The sequence below is a fragment of the Camelus ferus genome, chromosome X (assembly GCF_009834535.1).
Source record: "Camelus ferus isolate YT-003-E chromosome X, BCGSAC_Cfer_1.0, whole genome shotgun sequence".
NCBI lineage: Eukaryota > Metazoa > Chordata > Mammalia > Artiodactyla > Camelidae > Camelus > Camelus ferus.
Genome location: NC_045732.1, coordinates 11,376,639 through 11,396,169, shown reverse-complemented (window position 1 = coordinate 11,396,169; position 19,531 = coordinate 11,376,639). Strand labels below are relative to the sequence as shown.

At 49.3% G+C, this 19,531-nt stretch overlaps 1 protein-coding gene across 7 annotated transcripts in view; it reads right to left on the bottom strand.

Moving 5' to 3' along the window:
* SHROOM2 (shroom family member 2) overlaps positions 1–19,531 on the bottom strand; it is a 113,485-nt gene that overhangs the window by 66,838 nt on the left and 27,116 nt on the right. The window contains exon 1 of one of the 7 annotated variants that reach the window (XM_032475863.1): positions 11,180–11,479. The exons of the other annotated variants lie outside the window; for them this stretch is intronic. The gene's annotated coding sequence lies outside the window, so the exon portion shown is untranslated. Of the gene's footprint in view, positions 1–11,179; positions 11,480–19,531 lie in introns of those variants that run through there. 7 annotated transcript variants of the gene reach the window in all.

Here is a 19,531-nt window from a genome sequence, read left to right as displayed (position 1 = left end):
CCACCGTATCTCCCCCGCCAGCTGGTCCCACACCAGCGTCGTCAGCAGAGGGCGCTGGAGGGACGCAGGAGGAGGGAGGGCTCCCCTTCCGACTTCAGCCTGCTTTCGCCTCTGCCTGCTCCCGGGCAGTCGCTAACCCCACAGCGGCTTCCTGCAAGTTCCACTGTCACCTGAGTGGGGAGCTCCCTGGCCACTTTCAGAAGCGTCCCCTCGGGTGGCTTCCCGGGGGCTGCACTGGCATGCCAGCCAGTCCCCCCAGCACCCTGGCCAGCTGCCACGGCCACGTCTGCACAAGGGGCAGCTTCCTGCCGGCTGCTGTCCAGCGGGCCTCCGGACGCCCACCCCACGAAGTTCTGCATCTGAGCCCGGCAGGGGGCAGGCAGTGGGAGGGTAGACCCACGCCTCCTTCTTCCTTCCTTAGGTCATCTGTCTCAGTCTTAGAGGTGGTGACTGCTCCTTGGAGCTGCCAGGTCTGCATTCTTTACAGTTTTCCTTACCCCGAAGGAGTCGCTAGTTAATAATCAGTTACTCAATAAGTTGATAGTAAGTCGTAACGTGTTAATAGTTAATAATTATTTACACCAGGGGCCAGCAGACTTTCCCATCAAGAGCCACGTGGTAAATACTTTAGGCTTTGCGGGGGTCTTTCGGTCTCTATGGCAACCCTGCCCGACAGAGAAGGGGCGAGTTGGTATTTGGCCAGTTTGCCGAATCCCACTTCCTATTAAGCATTCCCTGTTCAAATCACCGTATGCTTTCTGTGTCCCAACTGGACCCTGACAGACATAAATCCTGTGAGAGGCGCGGCAACGGGCACGCAGGGCCCGAGGCACAGAGGGAAGGGCCCCTCAGAGCGCAGGAGGGGCTGAGTACCGGGCGGGCTCCAGATACGTCCTCACCTCCAGCACCCAGCCACACCCTGTGCAGAAAGACTTGGTTTCTCTTTGCCTCGGTTTTGTCACCCAGAACGATGGCGGTAAAAGCTAGCTGTCTCACAGCCCAGGACCATCAGGAGAATCAAAGTGACACAATTATGAAAATATTCCGCAAGCTAGAACTATTATACAAGTATACAAATCACTTTACTTCTAGTTTGTTGGTGTCCAAATAGGGGCTACAACCTTGGCAAGGCTCCTCGACAGTCAAGGTCAGTAACAGATGGTCCCCTGATTTTAACGGGAGGAAAGCAGACGCTTACGCAGTAAAGAGAGACTGCTTCATTTACAGTGCTCCACGCTGGTTAGGTTGAGTGCTCTCTAAGCCCTTCCACACAACGCTGTTTTGGGGGAAAGAAATCCCAAAGCTCAGTTATCCTAGACGTTCTTAGTGTTCACTCTAAACCTAATTTAAAGTTTCCTTTTTCCTTTCATTAGCTGCTGCAGCCTTACAGAAAGCTTTTGCAATACAGAAAGTTGCAATTTACAAATGGGGTGTTCTACAAAAGGTTAACCTAAGTAGATTATGTGGAAACCAGATCCCATTTCCCCCATTCAAAAAAAACACACATGACTTAAACGGTAGTTTAAGTTCTCAGGCTAAGACACAAATGCCTCTTTAAAATACGACATGGTTTAAATATCATGGATTTGCTATCAAGCAAAGGGGAAAAAAAGAAATGTGTACTTCCCCAGATGGCCCTCTGAAATGTATGCACAGGTCAAGTGTTTATAACTCAGGTGTAGCACGGGGTCCTCGTGGTTAAAGTGGGAACTACATTTTCTGGAATCTCCATCATTGTACAGTTTATGAGATTTGGTGCAAAGCAGCATCTGTCTGAGGAGAGGACGAGGAGGTGATGCAGGGGTCCCCAGTGCCCATCACTCCACATCCCCGTCTGCCCACCAGGATGTGCCGGGCCCTGGCCCTGGCCCGCGCAGAGGTGGCCGTACAGAGCCAGCCTCCCGTCCAGCTCCCGGGGCTGGCTGAGCGTGGCTTCTCAGAGGCTCTTTTCCGTCCAGGACCCCCCAGTTCTCCCTTTCAGACCCTCCTCAACAATGACCTAACCTCTGGTTCCTGTGGTACCCCCTTTCCCATCACATTCACAGCACCTCTGCTCCCCTGAGCCGGAACAGAGCCCAGTGCCACCACACGAACGTCAGCATGCTGAGGAGACGGGCCAGTGAGGGCCTGAGCACCTGTAACTCTTGTTTTAAATTGTGGTTTAAAAAAAACACACACACATAAAATCAACCCTCATCCGTGTTTAAGTGTACAGTTCAGCAGTGTTCACTCTAAGTACCCTGTGTATAACTGGTGCCCAGAACTTCATCTTGCAAGACTGACCCCATACCCAGTGAACATCTCCCCTGCCCCAGGCAAACACCATCTGCTCCGCTTCCGTGACCCTGTCCACTCTGGGTACCTGGTGCGCATGGAATCTTACAGGACTGTCTTTTCGTGTCCAGCTGTGGAACTCAAGGTCCATCCACATGTAACATGTGATGCGTGGCATCCTTCCGTTTTTACAGCTAATATTCCACTGTATGTACATGCCACATTTTCTTTATCCTTTCATCGGTCGGCAGATACCTGAGCTGCTTGCTAACACCTGCAACTCTTGGGGACTGGGTGGGTTCATAAATCAACACGACCACTTGGAAAACAGAACAACCTGCCAGTCAGCCACGTGTACATGTATTAACCAAAAGAACGATCACACTGGCACCATCTATAGCAGCTAAAAGCCGGAAACAGCGCTGATGTCCACCAAACACAGCGTGGGAGGGTCCAGCACAGGAACACCAGGCCACGTTTCTCCGGCCACACATCATCACCCCAGACAACCGGGGCTGCCTCCTTTGTCGTGGGGCCGTGCTGTGCACAGTCATGTGCTGTGAAGCAGCATTCCACCCACTAAATGCCAGGACGTCCTCCAACCCAAATTCTAACAACCAGAAATGTCTCCAGATGTTCCGCAATGTGCCCTGGGGGACAAAAAACATCATCCCCTGCGTTGAGAATCCCTGCTCTAGAGAAAGGATGAAGTATCCAAGACACGCATCACAGCTCTTGTGGATCCCAAAAAGGGAACATTCACCCCTAAGATCCCTTTTCACCCTGCTGCGCTGTAAAACCCACCCACCAGGGGAGGAAGCAGGCGGCCCCCCGCCTCACACAAGCCCCTTCCAGCAGCAGCGACGCAGGAAGCCAGCCCACGAGACCAGGTGGAGCCAGTGTGTGGCAGCAACCACTGCCACGCAGAACGGGCCTTGTTGTCTGGAGCCCACGAGCCCTGCCCAAACCTCACAGGCTGGCACCTGAGAAGCCTCTTTCCTTTCTCCAGGAAAAATGGTCCTTCTCACCTGCAGGCTTTGTTGGCTGGGTCCCCTCGATTCACACCCGACCCTCTGATACGCACACTCACTGCTGCCTGGGCCCACGCCAGACGTCACCGTTTTGAGCGCCACACCAGGCCCCCGCTAGCCCCCCGTGGGACTCGACGTCCTCCTCCTGGCCTCCCGGACACCCTGGGTGCATCACCGCCCAGGGCTCTGAACCCTGTTCATGGTTCCCTGCTAACGCCGCTGGCCCCACAGCAGGACCTCCTCCATCTCTTGGAGGACAAAACCCCCATTGGATCTCTGTTGCTTGCCCCCCTCATCCCAGTGTCTGCAGCAACACAACAGGCAACATTTCTGCCCCGCTGGAGAGGGGCAACGGGTCAGCTACGCAGTGAAGTTCCTGTCAAAAGCCCGCTTTCACCTTACACTTTGGGAGGAAGACACCACAGCCCTGCTCTCTCAAGCTGGTTTTCCAAGAATCCAGAACTGTCCGGGCAAAAGCAAGCAGGCTTCCCACCAGTCTGGGAACACAGAGCTGCCTTGGTCCTAACCCTTTCCTCAGGCATCTTTTGAAAATGAGCAGTGGCGACACTGAAGCACCAGTTCAACAGGGATGAGAGGAATTACCTAATTACGCAATTTTCAAAGAGAAAAAGCAATCTGAAAGCGCTGATAGGCCATCAAGGAACAGGAAGAGGAACTAACTGCTGGACATGAGAACAAAGGGTCCCCGCTTGTGAGAACACACGGCTGTTTATTTGTAGTGGACGTTCCCAGCCTTCTGCTATTTCAAAGGAGCAGTGCTTGTTCCCGGAGATAAGGCGGCCACCCAGCCATGTGAGACAGGGGCTGCCCAGAGGGGCTGCAGCCAAGGCCGGCTCACCTTCCCTGTGGGCGAGCCGGAGATCCCCGCAAGCCTTCATCTTTTTATGGGATAAAATATGGATGATCTTGTCCAGAAGAAGGGCTGCCTGTTTTGTTTTGTTTTTGGGGGGGGCTTTGTTTTGATTTTTTTTTAATTGAAGTACAGTCGGTTCACAATGTTCTGTCAATTTCTGGTGTACAGCATAATAGTTCAGTCGTGCATATACATACATGTATTTGTTTTCATATTCTTTTTCATTATAGGTTACTACAAGATATGGAATAGAGTTCCCTGTGCTGTACAGTAGGACCTCCTTGTTTATCTATTTCATATATAGTAGTGTGTATCTGCAAACCTCGAAGGGCTGCCTTTCTGAACAAGTCTTCCCAGGGATGTTGCCACAGACAGGATGCTTGTGTCCCCCCTAATTCCCATTTTGAAATCTCACCCCCAATGTGATGCATAAGGAGGTGGGGGTCTCTGGGAGGTGATGAGGTCACGAGGGTGGAATCTTCATGAACGAGATCTGTGTTATCGTAAAATAGGCCCCAGAGACCTCCCTCACCCCCTTCCCTCATGTGAAGATAGGAGAAGACGCCATCAGGAAACCAGGAAGCAGGTCCTCCCTGGACACCAGATCTGTCGGCACCTCAATCATGGACTTCCAGCCTTCAGAGCTGGGAGAAATAAATGCTTCTAGTCTCTGGACACCCAGTCTGCAGCGGTTTTTGTTACAGCAGCCCAAATGGACAAAAGACAGGCATCGAAGGTCCAGCACGGTGGGGCATGCAGGAGGCGCCGAGTTGCACACACAGGTGCTCATAGGGCAGGGAAGGAAGGGGCCTGGGGTGCAAAGACACAGCCCTTGAGAGGGCCCCTGGGGAGGTGGCAGGGTCCCCTCAAAGGTGCAGCTGCTACCCAGTGCTGGCAGCCAGAAGACCTGGGGAAATTAACACCTGGTGCCGGCAGGTCTTCCCTTTTTTTTTTTTTAAGAAGCTGGAAATCTTGAATTTTTACAGGTACTCATTTGCTCTTAAAACTGAGAACCAGAAAAAAAAAAAGAAAGACATGGGAAAGTCACACCTGTGTAACCCCCAATGGGCAGCCTCTGGTGTGGGTAATTCCCTTCCCAGTGTGTCAGACTCCACGGCCACACAGGACCCTCCACCCCAAGGTGATCTCCCCAACGCCTACCCTCACATCCTCCTCCTGCCTCTCCCAACTTGGCCTCTCTCAGGGCTTCACTTGAGCCCACGTTCTCCAGGACCCCATCTTTCATAGGCGCCGCCCTGCACCATTACTAGAATCAGAGCATCTATGGTACCGACAGCCCCGCTCCGCGCAGAGCTAGAACCGCTCCCCCGCCCCAGACACAGGATGAGCCACTGTCCCCTCGCAGGGAGGGCAGCCTGATGGTCCCGAGAGGAGGTGGAAGCGGATGTGAGCTGGCGGCCCCTGAGGAATGCCTTTGTCTCTGCTATCAAAGGGGCAGAAACATCTGGCACCACCTTTCCCCTTCTCCTCTGGCCATGAACAAACACGTGCCCTGGATGTAGCAGCTGCCGTACGAGGGACAGACCTGACGGGTCAGGCGCCCCAGACACAGAGCCGGATGTGCACGGGCTGGGCGTCCAGGGCAGCAGCAAACCCACCCAGGGGTCCCTGAAAGGGCCTGAGGCAAGGGCCTTAGAAAACCGGGCCCATTCATCCAGAAGACATCGATACATTAATGAGTCATAATTCCTTTAAATCCAAACCGTTTGTTCTTTTCATGTTTATAATGTTAAGAAATCAAACACCAAATGAGATAGTTCGAAACACTAAAACTTTGTTAGCCTTTGTAATAAAAAAAATACATCTTGAGGGGTAGAGTTTATTATCATGTCTGAGAAACAGGCTAAGGAAACCTACAGTGTCCTGCTGTACTCAGGTTTTCATCTACGACTAAGACATAACGCACGTGCCCTAGAAATCTACCAGCTCCAAGTCCCCACGTGTGTTCCCATCTAATGCCTGCACGCCTTGGTCACAGAGGAGTATAATGCACTTTAAAAAAGCTATCATGGTCGGGAATAAGGGCTGGGTACTTACAAAATCCAGAGTTTACATGGACGGGACATGACAGTGGGTTTTTCAATAGATACATTAGACTCATCTCCCCAGGAATATATTTTCTCCACAGTCAATTGAACTTTAGAATCAAACCAAAATAGCCGAGTTATCACCTAACTTGTAACCCTCCTCTGTCATCTAAAAAACAGGAAAGAAAAAAAAAAAAAGAAAAAAACACTGAAGATTTAAGTTACTCCAACCATGACGAGACTGCACAGAAACACCAGAAACCCTCGGCTGACTTTTCAGCAGCCAAGATCACAGGCATTTCGCCCAAGTTCATTCACAGCTTTGGGGGGGAAATGGAAACATTCTTAAGCCTTAGCAGGGGAAAAATGACACAAACTAACGTGACTTACTTCTTCTGACACAGTAGCGCTTCACTCTCAGCCAGGACAGGGAACATCAAAAGCTTTTTGGTTGTGCTCCACGGGAAGGGGGTGTGTGCAACCATCTATCAGGCCTTCAGGTTGCCTGGGAGCCCATTTCTACTTTCTCCCCAGGCGGACGACTGAACGACTCACCAGCCAACCAGAGAGTTCCTTAGGTGTCAGTTCACGAAGGGCAGAAGCGTGCAGAGCCAGGCACCAAGATGACAGCTCCCCCACACCCCAAGGCTGTGCTATGCCCTCCCAGGTGGGGGCGGTATAACAGTCACCATGGCAACGCTTCAGCATCAAGGCCGCCTGTGAAGCTGGCTGTAGCCTGCCTTCATCCCATGCCCTGTGTTTCACTCCACCCTTTCAGGGACAGAACATGTCGCAAAATAAACATTCATCCGCTAGGCGCCATATGGCACTATTTGAGATGTTTATCACTGTGTTCAAAAAAAAAAAAAAAAAGCAGGAGGCAGCTATCTCCCATGACAGAGTATTAAAAAAAAAAACTTCTGCCCGAGGACTCTACAAACAACATCAATGTAGGTAACAGTGACAGGTTCCAAACATAGCTAAAATACCCAAGAACTTTCTTTCACTAGATTTTGACATCAAAAGCACAACTTTGAGATAAAAGATGAAAAGCACTCTACGAAGAGAACAGTTAATTACATGATTTAAAAAAGAATTTAAAGCATCAATCACAAAGGAAAGAGTAGATGTTAACGTTCTTGCTCTCTTTTTAAAAGAGGGCCTTGAACATCTCCGTACCTCTCAAGTTATCCTTTGAGGTGGTTCTGACATGAAACTGGGAAAAACTACTTGTGCCATTTACTTGGGACAGATTTTTTTATTTTAATTTGGGGGTGGGGGTTTAGCTTTTATTTATTTTTTAATGGAGTTACTGGGGATTGAACCCAGGACCCCGTGCACGCTAGGCACGCACTCTACCACTGAGCTACAGCCTCCCTACTTGTACCATTTACTTGAAATCAAAGTCATCAAGGAGAATTTTGTAGTCAGGGCGGACTCCTGTGTTCCTCTTTCTTCCGACCCTTCTCCATTCAATCCAGCTTCCCATGGTCAGAAATTTGATTTGCAAGCTGCCATCCTGCGCTGCTCAGAGTTCACTCTCACTCATTACCGCTTGGTGCCTGCAGAACCCACCACAGGGAAGCTTCCCCACTGAGAATCTGCTGCCTTTGACTTCCACTCCTAAACAACTACGGGGTAAGAGGTCAGGCCAGGCTTCCCCACACCCGCCGGCTCTTCAGGAAAGCACACCGAGGATCCCAAAGAGAAGTAACCTGCTGTGATGGTTACTGTGCACATATGAAGGGGAGAGCTGCAATCAGCAGCTCCTGTGGCTTTAACATGGGAGAAAATGCAGAGGACAGGGAAAGGCCACTGCAGCCTGTGTCCCTGTCCCTCCCGCAGGTCAGGCTGCTCTGGCCTCGCCTCCCTCACTACGTGACAGAAGCCGGGGCTGGAGAAGGGCTGCAGCCCACCCACCCCACCCCCGCCATCCAGTGAGGAGACCCGTCCTTCCTTGTAGTCTAGGCACCCGAAGTGGTAACACGGGGGGGCCCCACGTAGGACCCAGCATTCTCCTGAGCTGGCAGTGACGGCCACAGTGGGAATCTTGCTTTTAGGATGGAATGGGTCATACTTGGGACCGATTTGATACAAGAACTTTGGCCAGAATCTCTAACTTAAATGCATTCATTGCTACTGACACTGCAATCTGTTTTTATAACCATGTGCCTCATAACAGAGTTCTCAGGAAGCCGCTGGGGCAAAAAAGTGAAATTGTTCAACACGACATTTTCCTAAATGAAAAACAGGAGACACAATTAAGGCTCAAAAACAGGACATGAACTTCTTCCTAACACCCTCCGTAGGGTATTTCACTGCAGAGCACCTGGTCTGAGGGTCCACAGTGTACAAGATACACCCTGGAAGCACAGACCAGACTGAAGAGCCGGGGGAAATGCCTTCCAACCGAGGTTTTCCTTAGGAGAGGCTTGGAGTGTGAGCGTGAGAGACACAGAAAGAGAGAGTGTCTTTGACACCTTCTATTCCTTCATCTGGGTGGAGGTTACACGTGCGGTTTGCAATGTGAAAATCCAACGCCTGTGCTTACAATCTGCGCACTTTCCTGTACGTAGATTATATCTCAGGAAAACAATTTTATGATCCTCTGGTATGACCTGAATGGTGTCCCCCAAAAAGATATGTCAAAGTCCTAGCTTCCAGTGCCTGCGAACGTGAACTTAGTTGGAAATGAGATCTTTGCGAATGTAACCAAGTTCAGACCGGGTCGTATCAGATCAAGGTGAGCCCTGACCCAGTGGCTGATGTCCTGGTAAGAGGGAAATGTGGACACAGACACACAGGGGAGATGATGACATGAAGCAGGAGGCAGAGACTGGAACGGTCCCTCTGTGAGCTAAGGAACACCCAGAGCCACCAGAAGCTGGAAAAGGCCAGGAAGGGTCCTCCCCAGAGCCTTCCGAGAGAGTACGACCCTGCCGATACCCTGATGCCAATGCCCAGCCTCCAAACTGTGGTGCAACACACTCTTAGTGTTTTAAACAACCTCTTTTGCGGTTCTTTGTTAAGACAGCCCTAACACACCCTCCTTTTGCCACAAGAAAAGGTTACCAAGATGAGCACAGAGAACTGCTGACACAGCCACCTAGGGGTTCCAGAAGGGGACCAGGTTGTTCCAAGCCTGGGTTTCCCTAAGAATTCCACAGCAGTGGACACGCCTCCAGCTGGCTGCCCGCCTGCCCGCCTGCCCGCCTCCCTTAGTCCTGGCAGGTAGATGGGTGCACACTGCCCTGCCACAGGATACTGCTAATGGCTCCCACCCCCAGCAGGAAAGACCAACCAGGGCTCCCTGCGAGCCGGTGGTGCCAGGTCTGTGAGCACCCAAGAAACACAATCCACGTAAGAAGAGACTTTCTTCTTATATAGGAAACAATTGACAGATCCCACCAAGAGCTACACTCTCAAAGCTTTAAAGATCCTGACCTTTCTGGATTGTTTTAAATGCATGCCAGGGGCATCGGGTGAGGCGGGTTCCAGGACTATACCATCCACGGGAGGAAACTCACAGGCTGGGTACCAGGAAGTGAAGAAAGAGCATAAACTCCCCGCTTTCCCCAGAGACACAAACTCACATCAGGAACAAACCACCCATCCTTTCTGAGCCTCAGTTCCCTTATCCATAAAATCATCAGTTCAATGACGAATGTTCTTGAGATCTTTTAGCTGTGAATTTTCACAACTACCAATCCTGCAGTTATTTGAAGAAATAATTTTAAATGACTGTCGATATATTCTGGGAGTTGAAAAAAAGTGATAATAACACCTGTGGCTTAGAATTTCAAAGCATGATATATAAAATTACACTTGCATAGTCCATATACACACCAGCAGAAAATACCATTTCCCCCAAGGTACTTCTTAGGATTATTCCATGATTATCCTGTATCTTAGAAAATTAGTAACTACTTTTAAAAATTTAACTTTATCTATGAGCATTCTTATAAAAAAGTTTTAAGTTGTCATGTACTTTAGAGAACTCTGCCTTTCCTGCCCGACATTAATAGAGAATGTCGTATGTCTACTAGTAAATTTTAGCCTCCATTATTAGCATAAAAATGTTCTGCAACAATTCTATAATCATTTTTATAGCGGGACTAATTCAACAGTCCTGAAAAACTGCGATTCGTGCAGACGTGCGCACTAGTGAGGTACAGCGTGTGTGCATGCATGACGGGATGTAACAGAGAGCAAGCCTTGGGCAGACCCAGCTCAGGTAGAAATTCAAGACAGTGGCAACAAGGATGCAGTCACAGATGCTACGAAGGAACAGCGAGGAGCTAGCCAGGTCTCGGCAGGACAAATCCTACAGGTGGCCTGGGCATCAGAAGGCTGGACGTTTGGTTCTCCCCACCACGGCAGGGAGGAGGGAGGAAGATCACTAAGAGCAGAGCATGGAGAGTAAATCTAGTGAACTGAATGTGCCAAGTCATCAAGGCTTTAGCTGGTATGCTGCTGGGAGCTAGTGTCGGATTTTTTTTTTTTTTTTACAGACCACCCTGTGGCCTTTTCCAAGGGCACTAACCTCCTCCCAGGCCCTTTCGCCTGGACCTGAGCTCTTTAAAGGAACAGATTGGGGCAGAGACATGCCTCTTGTCTAATACAGCGAACTCCTGTTAATTCAAAACCAGAAACTGAAGGAACAAGAGAGACTCTAGTCATCTCGGGAACATCCTCGGCTCCAAGTGAAATTCCAGGCTAATTGGTCAATAACTGACTAGCTGGGTTGTACTACAGAGTAAGGTTCTGAACTTTTTATCCTCAGAAAAGCAGCACTAGAGGTGGCAACCCAAAGCAGAGGCTAAAAGAAATACAGTGTAACCAGAAAGGGAACGCCGCGGTATTCTGACAGAGAGGAAGACTGTACCTTTCCACGCTGCTATTCACGCCAGAAAGGGAACGCCGTGGTATTCTGACAGAGAGGAAGACCATACCTTTCCACGTTGCTATTCATGCACCTGGGACGACGGCCCGTCTGCACACACAGGCTTCACAGGGGAACTCTGCATCACCGAGCAAGGAACTGGAACATCGGAGGGGCAGCGCTGCACTGTTTTATCTGAGCTCCGGCCTCCTGGAGGCCGGTGAGCGCCCAGCGGGGCCTATTTGGCCAAGTCATCACTGGGATCTGGATCACCTCGGGCTCTGCCGGAGAGGCTCAAAAGCAAAGTGGAATTTATGACAGGGAGATGGGGAACCGTGCAAACCCCGGGACCAGGAACCGCCCCAGCAGGTTCCAGAGAGAGAAGAGGAGACCGGGAAATCAGCACTGGCCCGAGGGTGGAAACCAGCCGGTTGGGATGCCAAGGACAGAGATGGCTGCCTGGACATGCTCCAGCCCCACCCTCCTTCCTTACTTCCTCATGTCAGGACCAAATCCTAGGAGCGGAGAAGCAAGAGGCTGGCCTGAGGTCCTTCAGCAGGTGAATAGTATGGAGTACAACTCAGCAATAAAATGAATATTGACATGTACACGTGGCCCAACCTCCAGAGAATCATGCTGTGTGAAAACACCCAAGCCCCAACGGTGACATACACCGTCTGATTCCACTTACGCCTTATTCTCAAAATCACACAATCACAGGGACAGCAGCCAGGGCTGCAGGTGGGGGTGAGGGCAGGAGAGGGGGAAGCACGGCTCTACAGGGGCCATGTGCGGGATCCTCGTGGTGATGGAAATGACCTGTTTCTTGACCATACCCACATCACCATCCTGGTTGTGATATTGTCACTAGAGTTGTGCAAGGCGTTACTATTGGGAGTAACTGGGTAAAGGGTACATGGCGTCTCCCTATATCCCCACAACCGCAATCATCTCAAAATAAAAGTTTAGTTAAAAGAAGACTGGCTGAGAGATCAGAAGGCCATCATCCAGGTTGGACCAGGGGCAGGAAGCAAAGGGACTGGGCTGGCTGACCCTTGGAAGGCCATGGTCACAGGGAGGGTCCCCCCCACCAAGCCAAGAAGTAACCACAGGGAAGAGATTTTTATAAGGAAATCGGGGTGCCAGGAGGAGAGGCGCTGGGAGCCAGGAAGCCCAACACCAACCAGCATCCACTACTCGCTTCTGAGGAGGTGAGCCCTCCCCAAGCAGCCGATCAGCAGGCTACGCTTTGTCATCTGAAGCCACTTTAAAAAGTACTAGAACAATGACTGTATGTAAGTTCCACTGACACCGCCTGTCATTTACTGCCAGACGCTCAGAAGCCTGTGAGCAGCTCACCCCTTGGAGAAAACTGACAGTTACAGTGGTCAAAAGAAACACTTGGGGGGGGGGGGGTCCAAAGCTCATGGAAGGCAGTGCCCTTCTCTCTACTGCCGTTCTACGAGGACACAGAACTTGGCTTTAAAGCTACACCAGGAAAGGCATCCAGCTTTTATAATAAGCAAGCTTATTTCCCATCTTAATTGATGATTAGACATTTACATCAGTAATGCTTCACTGACGTGAATTCAATTCAGTTACACAAAACCCCGGGATTAGATGTGACGTCCGTCTGCACTTAACAGAATTAGCAGATGTCTGTATTGTAAGAGATGTCTAACCATATGCTCATTTGAGTACATAATTTAATGGGCAATATTTAAATGAACAATCCCTTGAGGTCAATAAAGCTCAAGTTTGTTCTGCCTTACTTTGGGTTCCCTACTAAAAACAAGTCGTGGTAAACATACAAAAGTAAACTCTGCAGTAACAGCCTTTTGCGAGTTCAGGACACACACTATGAATGAGGCTGGTCTGTGACAGACCCGCGTCACAGCCATCTCCTCTTCCTCGAATTCTCCTCAAGCCTCCCAGGGTGGAACCTGGCCTCTGGGAAGCACGCAACTCTTCCCCGAACAAACACGGCACACCTGGGAAGACTGAGCAGCACCCCATCACTGGACCCCCCCCACACTCAGGACCAAGGAGCAAGTCTCCTGTGAAGCAGGATTCTGAAAATCCTTTTAAATTCCAGACCCGTAACAAACATATTTAAACAGTCAGGGTACAAGAGAAGGGCGGGATCACCCAAAGCTATCTTGAATTCTGCTCACAAAACATGGATTTGTACATCTACACAACATGGCCCCCTTTTAACCCTCCAAGGTCTGGCTGGTATTAACCACCTAACAATATAGGCCTTTCAAATCCATAACATATTCCTCCCCCCACCCCTTTCCTGCATTATGAGTAAGAAGAAATGCAGCTACTGATGCCAAACAGATTAACGAGAAAAACTATTTTTAAAATGATACATTCACTGGGACATGAGCAAATCGAATGGAAGAAATCTTAAGAACGAGCCAACCCTGTAAACAACGAAAAGTCGACTGTGTCAGAGCGGTTTACACACGTAAGTTAGCACAAGCAGGCTCGGATAACAGCACGGAACAGGACAAATCCCAGGTAACACTCCGGTCAGGACTGGCCAAGGCTTGCCCTGAGGACTTCTTAGGAACGCACACTTTATATGACTGGACGTCTGATCAGTTTTTCTCCCAGTAAAACTTTACCTAACCATCCCTCTAGCCAGCCCCGTCTCCTCCCGTTTCCTGGACTTCTGCTCATCCGGATGCCCCTGTAACAGTGTGTCTCTAGTGTTCCCCTGGACAGAGCACCTCCAAAGTAGCTTGGTACGTTCCGGCCACATCTGGATTCACAGAGCTATTGTGACTAATAAAAAAGTCATACCTCCCTTTGGTGTGCACTGCATTTCAACGTGCCATGGTCACTCGCCGTGGAAGACGGCTTGTGAAAATGTACTCTCGTCCTATAGACCAGGGCGCACCCCGAAAGCCCCCAACCTGACTGTCACTCCTCAAGCTCCATCTCCAAGTAACACCAAAGCCCCCAACGACGGACCCAGAGATGGATGCACAATTTCCAGACCCAATTCCTTGCCCTTGAGTTTGAATGCTGCCACACCAGGCTTATTCTACAAGGAGATCTGCCTGCCTTCATGGATACCGAGCTGAAGCCAAGACAAGCACAGAATACAGACAGTTCACAGCCTTAAGAAACCCAAAGGAGGAAAACCAAGAGACTCAAGGCCATCTGCTGGGAAGGGAATCTCACACACATTATGACTGAGTGAAAAACACCAAACACAAGTGTATTATTCCACGTACGAAGGTCAGAGGGGAGTTATCTATGTGGCTGACCCAGCTGCGTTCATTCCACGGAAATCCATCCAACTGTTGGTCATTTTGGGTCACTTTTTCTTTTTTTTTTAATTGTTTGGGGTGGAGATAATTAGGTTTTTTATTAATTTATTTGTTTCTTTAATGGAGGTACTGGGGATTGAACCCAGGACCTCATGCATGCTAAGCGCGTGCTCTACCACAGAGCTATACCTTCCCCCTGTCTTGGGTCACTTTTTCGAATGCAACTTACATTACCAAAAATATACGCAATCAACAATAGAGGGTGTCTGCTGTTTCAAAGAAATGAAAGGGCCACAAAATGCAGAAAACACAGGGCAGCACATCCCCAAAAGGTGACTGCAGAAGGGAAGGGGTGTCCAGAGGGTCTTTCCTGTCTGATGTCAGCACCTCACAGCCCTGGAGACCAGGAGGTCATGAACCCAACCAAGGGCAGCCCAGCTCGTCACCTGCTAAGGGGCCTACGGCCCCTGGGGTCAAGGTTATGCTGATTGACAAAAGGCATCTCAGCAGAGGCTTCAGGAAACCCAGATGTCATCCTGAAGCGTTTTAGCATCTGTGAGACCTGGGGCGGGGCGGGACGCCCAGGGGAGCTGCTGGGAGAACCCCACGGGTGAGCGTTTTCACAGAGAGGGCCGGGGATGCGCGAACATGACAGAAGGTGGCCAGACACGCAGCCCGGTTCCACTGCCTTCAGAAGCGGGGGAAGTAGAGCTGAACACAGCAGCACTCGCTGTTTAAACACGACAACATCCAGCTCACAGAATCATTCAGGCAAGACATACAGCAATGCACTTTATTTCACCAAGAATAGCTTGAAAACTTAGCAGTGAGCCTTTAAGGAATGGACATCATAATCATCCTCTCCTTCTGAAGGTGCGCTCACTAAATACAATGTATTACAAACGTCCTATAAACCACAGAAGAGCCAGGCAGGGTTCAGTTTGGTCCTTCAGTTTCCTTCAGCGAGGACTCAACAATAAGCCTGATTCTGACAGGGTCTGTGGATCTTCTGGCTGAACCCACGGGACTGCAAGCCCCTGCCAGGCAGCCGGCACCCAGGCCATCTGATGGGGGGATGATGTCAGAAAAGGGCACTGGAGAAAGCACTGGGACAAACTCCAGCAAGACGGCATCTCTGAGCCGGGTGACTCGGACAGCTTTGTTGTGGAAACTGAAGGATCAGGTTGAACCTTGCCCGGCTCCCCTCAACTTTCCACATGACGGGAGACGAAGAGCGGGGAGGTGAGATCCCCTCGGAACCAAGGGTATCTGTGCCCCAAGATCAGGCACTGCCTGCAGACTCGGGGAGGGGACCTCGACTCCCCCTCAAGAGCCCAGCACGTGTACAAGTTAGCGTTCAGAGCCACGTAGCCCCTGCGCTCCTGGCGGTGTGAACACTCTGGAGAGGACCCCAGGACAGGATGGCTGCTGTGGTCAAAAGAGACATATGAAAGGATTTCAGAACAATGGCCCAGAGTCCCACAGGGACCTTCAGAAATTTACTTAAATAAAACGTATCAGTCATTAAGCAGAACAACAGGTTAAGAGGAAAAACGTCCAAACTCCCTAAATTTACATAGCTTTAGCAAGAACTGAAAGCAAGCAACCTCAGGAAGTCATAAATAAGAAATTTACAACGCAGAAGGCTCATTAAAGAATCTGCCAGATTATCATACCACGCAGACACATGCATACCACCCAGCAGCAGGAACCTGTGGCCCGTTACGGAAAAGTCTGTGGTCATTTCTGCACGTAACTCATAGTAAGTAACTGCTGAAGAATGCCCAGGAGTGCCGGGAAGAGAGACTGGGACAGCGGAGACCCAACGGTCAGACTAAGCTGCGTGCCCGCCGGCAAGGAGGTGGGGGATACCAACTGCGGGTGCTCCGGGCGAGGGACAATGCGATAAGCATCCTGTGTCCGGCACAACGTGGACCAGAGAAGGCAAACGCTGCTGTTTCGCCACCATCTCCTTCACTATCTTCTCTCCCGTAGGCTCCTCTTTCCCTCCCGAGTTCAAAGCAGCCCCAGTTGGAAGCTCTACAGGGTCTTCATCATTTATTACATAAGCCAAAGGGAAAAGGCAGCCAACACATCAAAGGCACGTAGGATAATTTACACTGTAATATATTCTGCAGTATAAAAATCCTCGTGTCCATATTTTATCACATTCACTGCAACAGACGACACGAAGACTTTTGAAAAGAGAGCAAATCTTTCAGTCTTCAAGTAACCCTAGTTGGAAAAGCTACGTTTTGCAAAACAGGTTGTATACGACGTTCATTTGCTTTCTTAAAAATAAGCATTCACTACAGAAAAGCTTTAAATTACATAAAACTATAAAGAACAGGGGTGGGGGGGAGACTCACCGATATTCCACAATCAAAAGACAAACACACAGAATCCTGCTGTCCTCTCAGCTCTTACTTTCTCCTTCTACGTTGCACAGGCAATTTTTCACTAAGTTATAAGCATTTGCCCTCCTATAAACTCCTCATAAACAGGAACTTGCATGGCCGCAGAACATCCCATGGGCTGAACAATCGCATAGAATTGTGAAGCTGTCTTCACTCACCACTGTGGGAACAGCAACACCAGAGTTTAACCCTGAGGTTCAAATTCTTGTTTTCTAGCATACATTCTCAGGAATTTAAGACAGGAATCAACTGTACATGGGAGTTCAATTTACAGTATTTTCTGTTTAAAGACTGCCTCTAAGCAAGTCTACATTCTTTCAATATTTCAAAAAAAAGGTCTTAGTACCGCAGGAGGCCTCGGGGGTGCACGCTGAAGCAGAGGTGGGAGGCTGCGTGAAGGATTGCACACATCCGCCTCCCCCACTGACGTCACACCCCATAAGAATCACCTGAATACCTTCCACTGCTCTCCTGCAGATGATAAACTGAAGGTCTCCAACGACCTCAAATACAGTGGAACATAGGTCTCCTCTGAACTGGGAAAGTCAGGTCAAGGTTGAAGTTAGAGCTCACGGCACTGGAAATCAAGTCGGGACTCAGAAGAGGCAGACGCATCCCTCTCTGCATCCGTCTGGAGCGGTACCCTTCACAGACCGGGAAACTGGCTGTTCTCCTTGCTAGCTCTTCTCTCCATTTCTAAAAATTAGCCTCCAATATTAAAAAAAAAAAAAAAAAAAAAAATTCCACTGCCATGTCACTCGCAACCTGCCAGTGCAAAACTACTCGGCAAAAAAAAGAGGGATAAACTATTAATAATATACTGCAACACGAGTGAATCTCAAAATAATTATTCTGAGTGAAAGTAGCCAGACAGGAATGAGTCCCAACCACAGAGTCCATCTGCGTGAAATTCCAGAAAACGCACACTGACCCAGAGTGGCAGAAAGACAGGTATGGGGCTGGGGGACAAGGTTGGAAGGGGAGATTACAAAGGGGCACTAGGACACTTTTGGGGTGATGGTTGTGGCTCGCCCTTCACTGGTGGCAACGGTTTCCCCAGCGTACATGTATGTCAGAACCTCCACTGACCCATTCAACTGAATTCTGTTCCTTGAAGTCTTTTTAAAAAGAATTCCTCTCAGTGTAAATTGGTGCAGCCACTATAGAGGACAGTATGGAGGTTCCTTAAAAAACTAAAAATAGAACTACCGAATGATCCAGCAATCCCACTTCTGGGCATCTACCTAGAGAAAACTTAATTCAAAAAGACACATACCACCCCAACATTCACAGCAGCACTATTTACAATAGCCAAGACATGGAAACAACCTGAATGTCCATCAACCCAGATGACTGGATAAAAAAGTTGTGGTATATTTATGCAATGGAATACTACTCAGCCATAAAAAAGAATGAAATAATGCCATTTGCAGCAACATGGATGGACCTAGAGATTATCATATTAAGTGAAGTAAGTCCAACAGAGAAAGACAAATACCATATGATATCACTTATATGAGAAATCTAAAAAAAAAAGACAAATTTTATTTACAAATCAGAAATAGACCCACAGAAATAGAAAACGAACTGGTTACCAGGGGAAAGGTGGAGGGAGGGATAGATAGATTAGGAGTTTGGGATTAACAGAAACACATTACTACATACAAAATAGATAAACAACAAGGACCTACTCAAGGAACTATATTCAATTTCTTGTAATGAGCTGTAATGGAAAAGAACCTGAAAAAATACATGTATGTGTGTATACGTATACCTGAATCACTTTGCTGTACACCTGAAACTCCACTACATGTCAATAAAAAAAATAAGAACTAAAAAAAAAAAAATAGAATTCCTCTCAAAGGGCTTTGTAAGGCCTCGTGGCTGGTTCTAAGCAGTTAGGAGGCACAGGGAGGCTGGGAGTTTCAGCTGTGGTTTTCAAAGACTCACCCTCAGTCATTCGTTTTCTGGAGGGTCAGGAGACGGGGAAGGTTGGAGCCATAGGACAAGGCACATGAACAAACTAGGTTTCCTTTCTGGCCAGACTCCAGCCCTCAGCTAGGAAATGCGGGTGACGAAAGAAGGAGACCAATGACTTGAAGACACTGCACCCAAACTGCAGAAGGTGACCGAAGATGCCCTCCCTCCCCAGGGCCACCTCTTTGCTATGGAAACCCAACGCCCATTGGCCCACAGGACACACAGTGGCTGCCGGCCCTGAGCACACCCAGAAATAATTAATATTCAGTGTAATCCGACCCTGCTCCATGTCACCTATCTCAACACCAAGAACCACCTGATGAAATTTCAGTCAAGAAAATGACGCTGCCGTTTTAATACACCCAGCCATCTCATCAGGCGTCCAGTTTCCTTCCACGGGAGACTCACGTTGCACCTCCACAGGTAACCGCTCTGCCCCGTAGGTGACAGACAGAGCTGAGGCTGATTCTGGACAAAGCACCGGCCCCCTCCGCAGATGTCCCACTGCAGATGTCTTCCAAACTAAACTGAGGCAGGAAGGGGAGGGTGTCTTAACATTCTGTAAGGCTTAGTTTCCTCTTGGCTTGCTTGTTCGTTTTAATGCTGGAGGGCTTAGCTTTGCAATGGACTTGCTGCAGAAGTTGTGAGAAGAAACAAAGGATGTTGTGTGATGAGGTGCTCGCTATTCTAGACACTTCCGTGCAAATTACTCTAGCCCTTTCCAAGGGAGTGGACTTGATC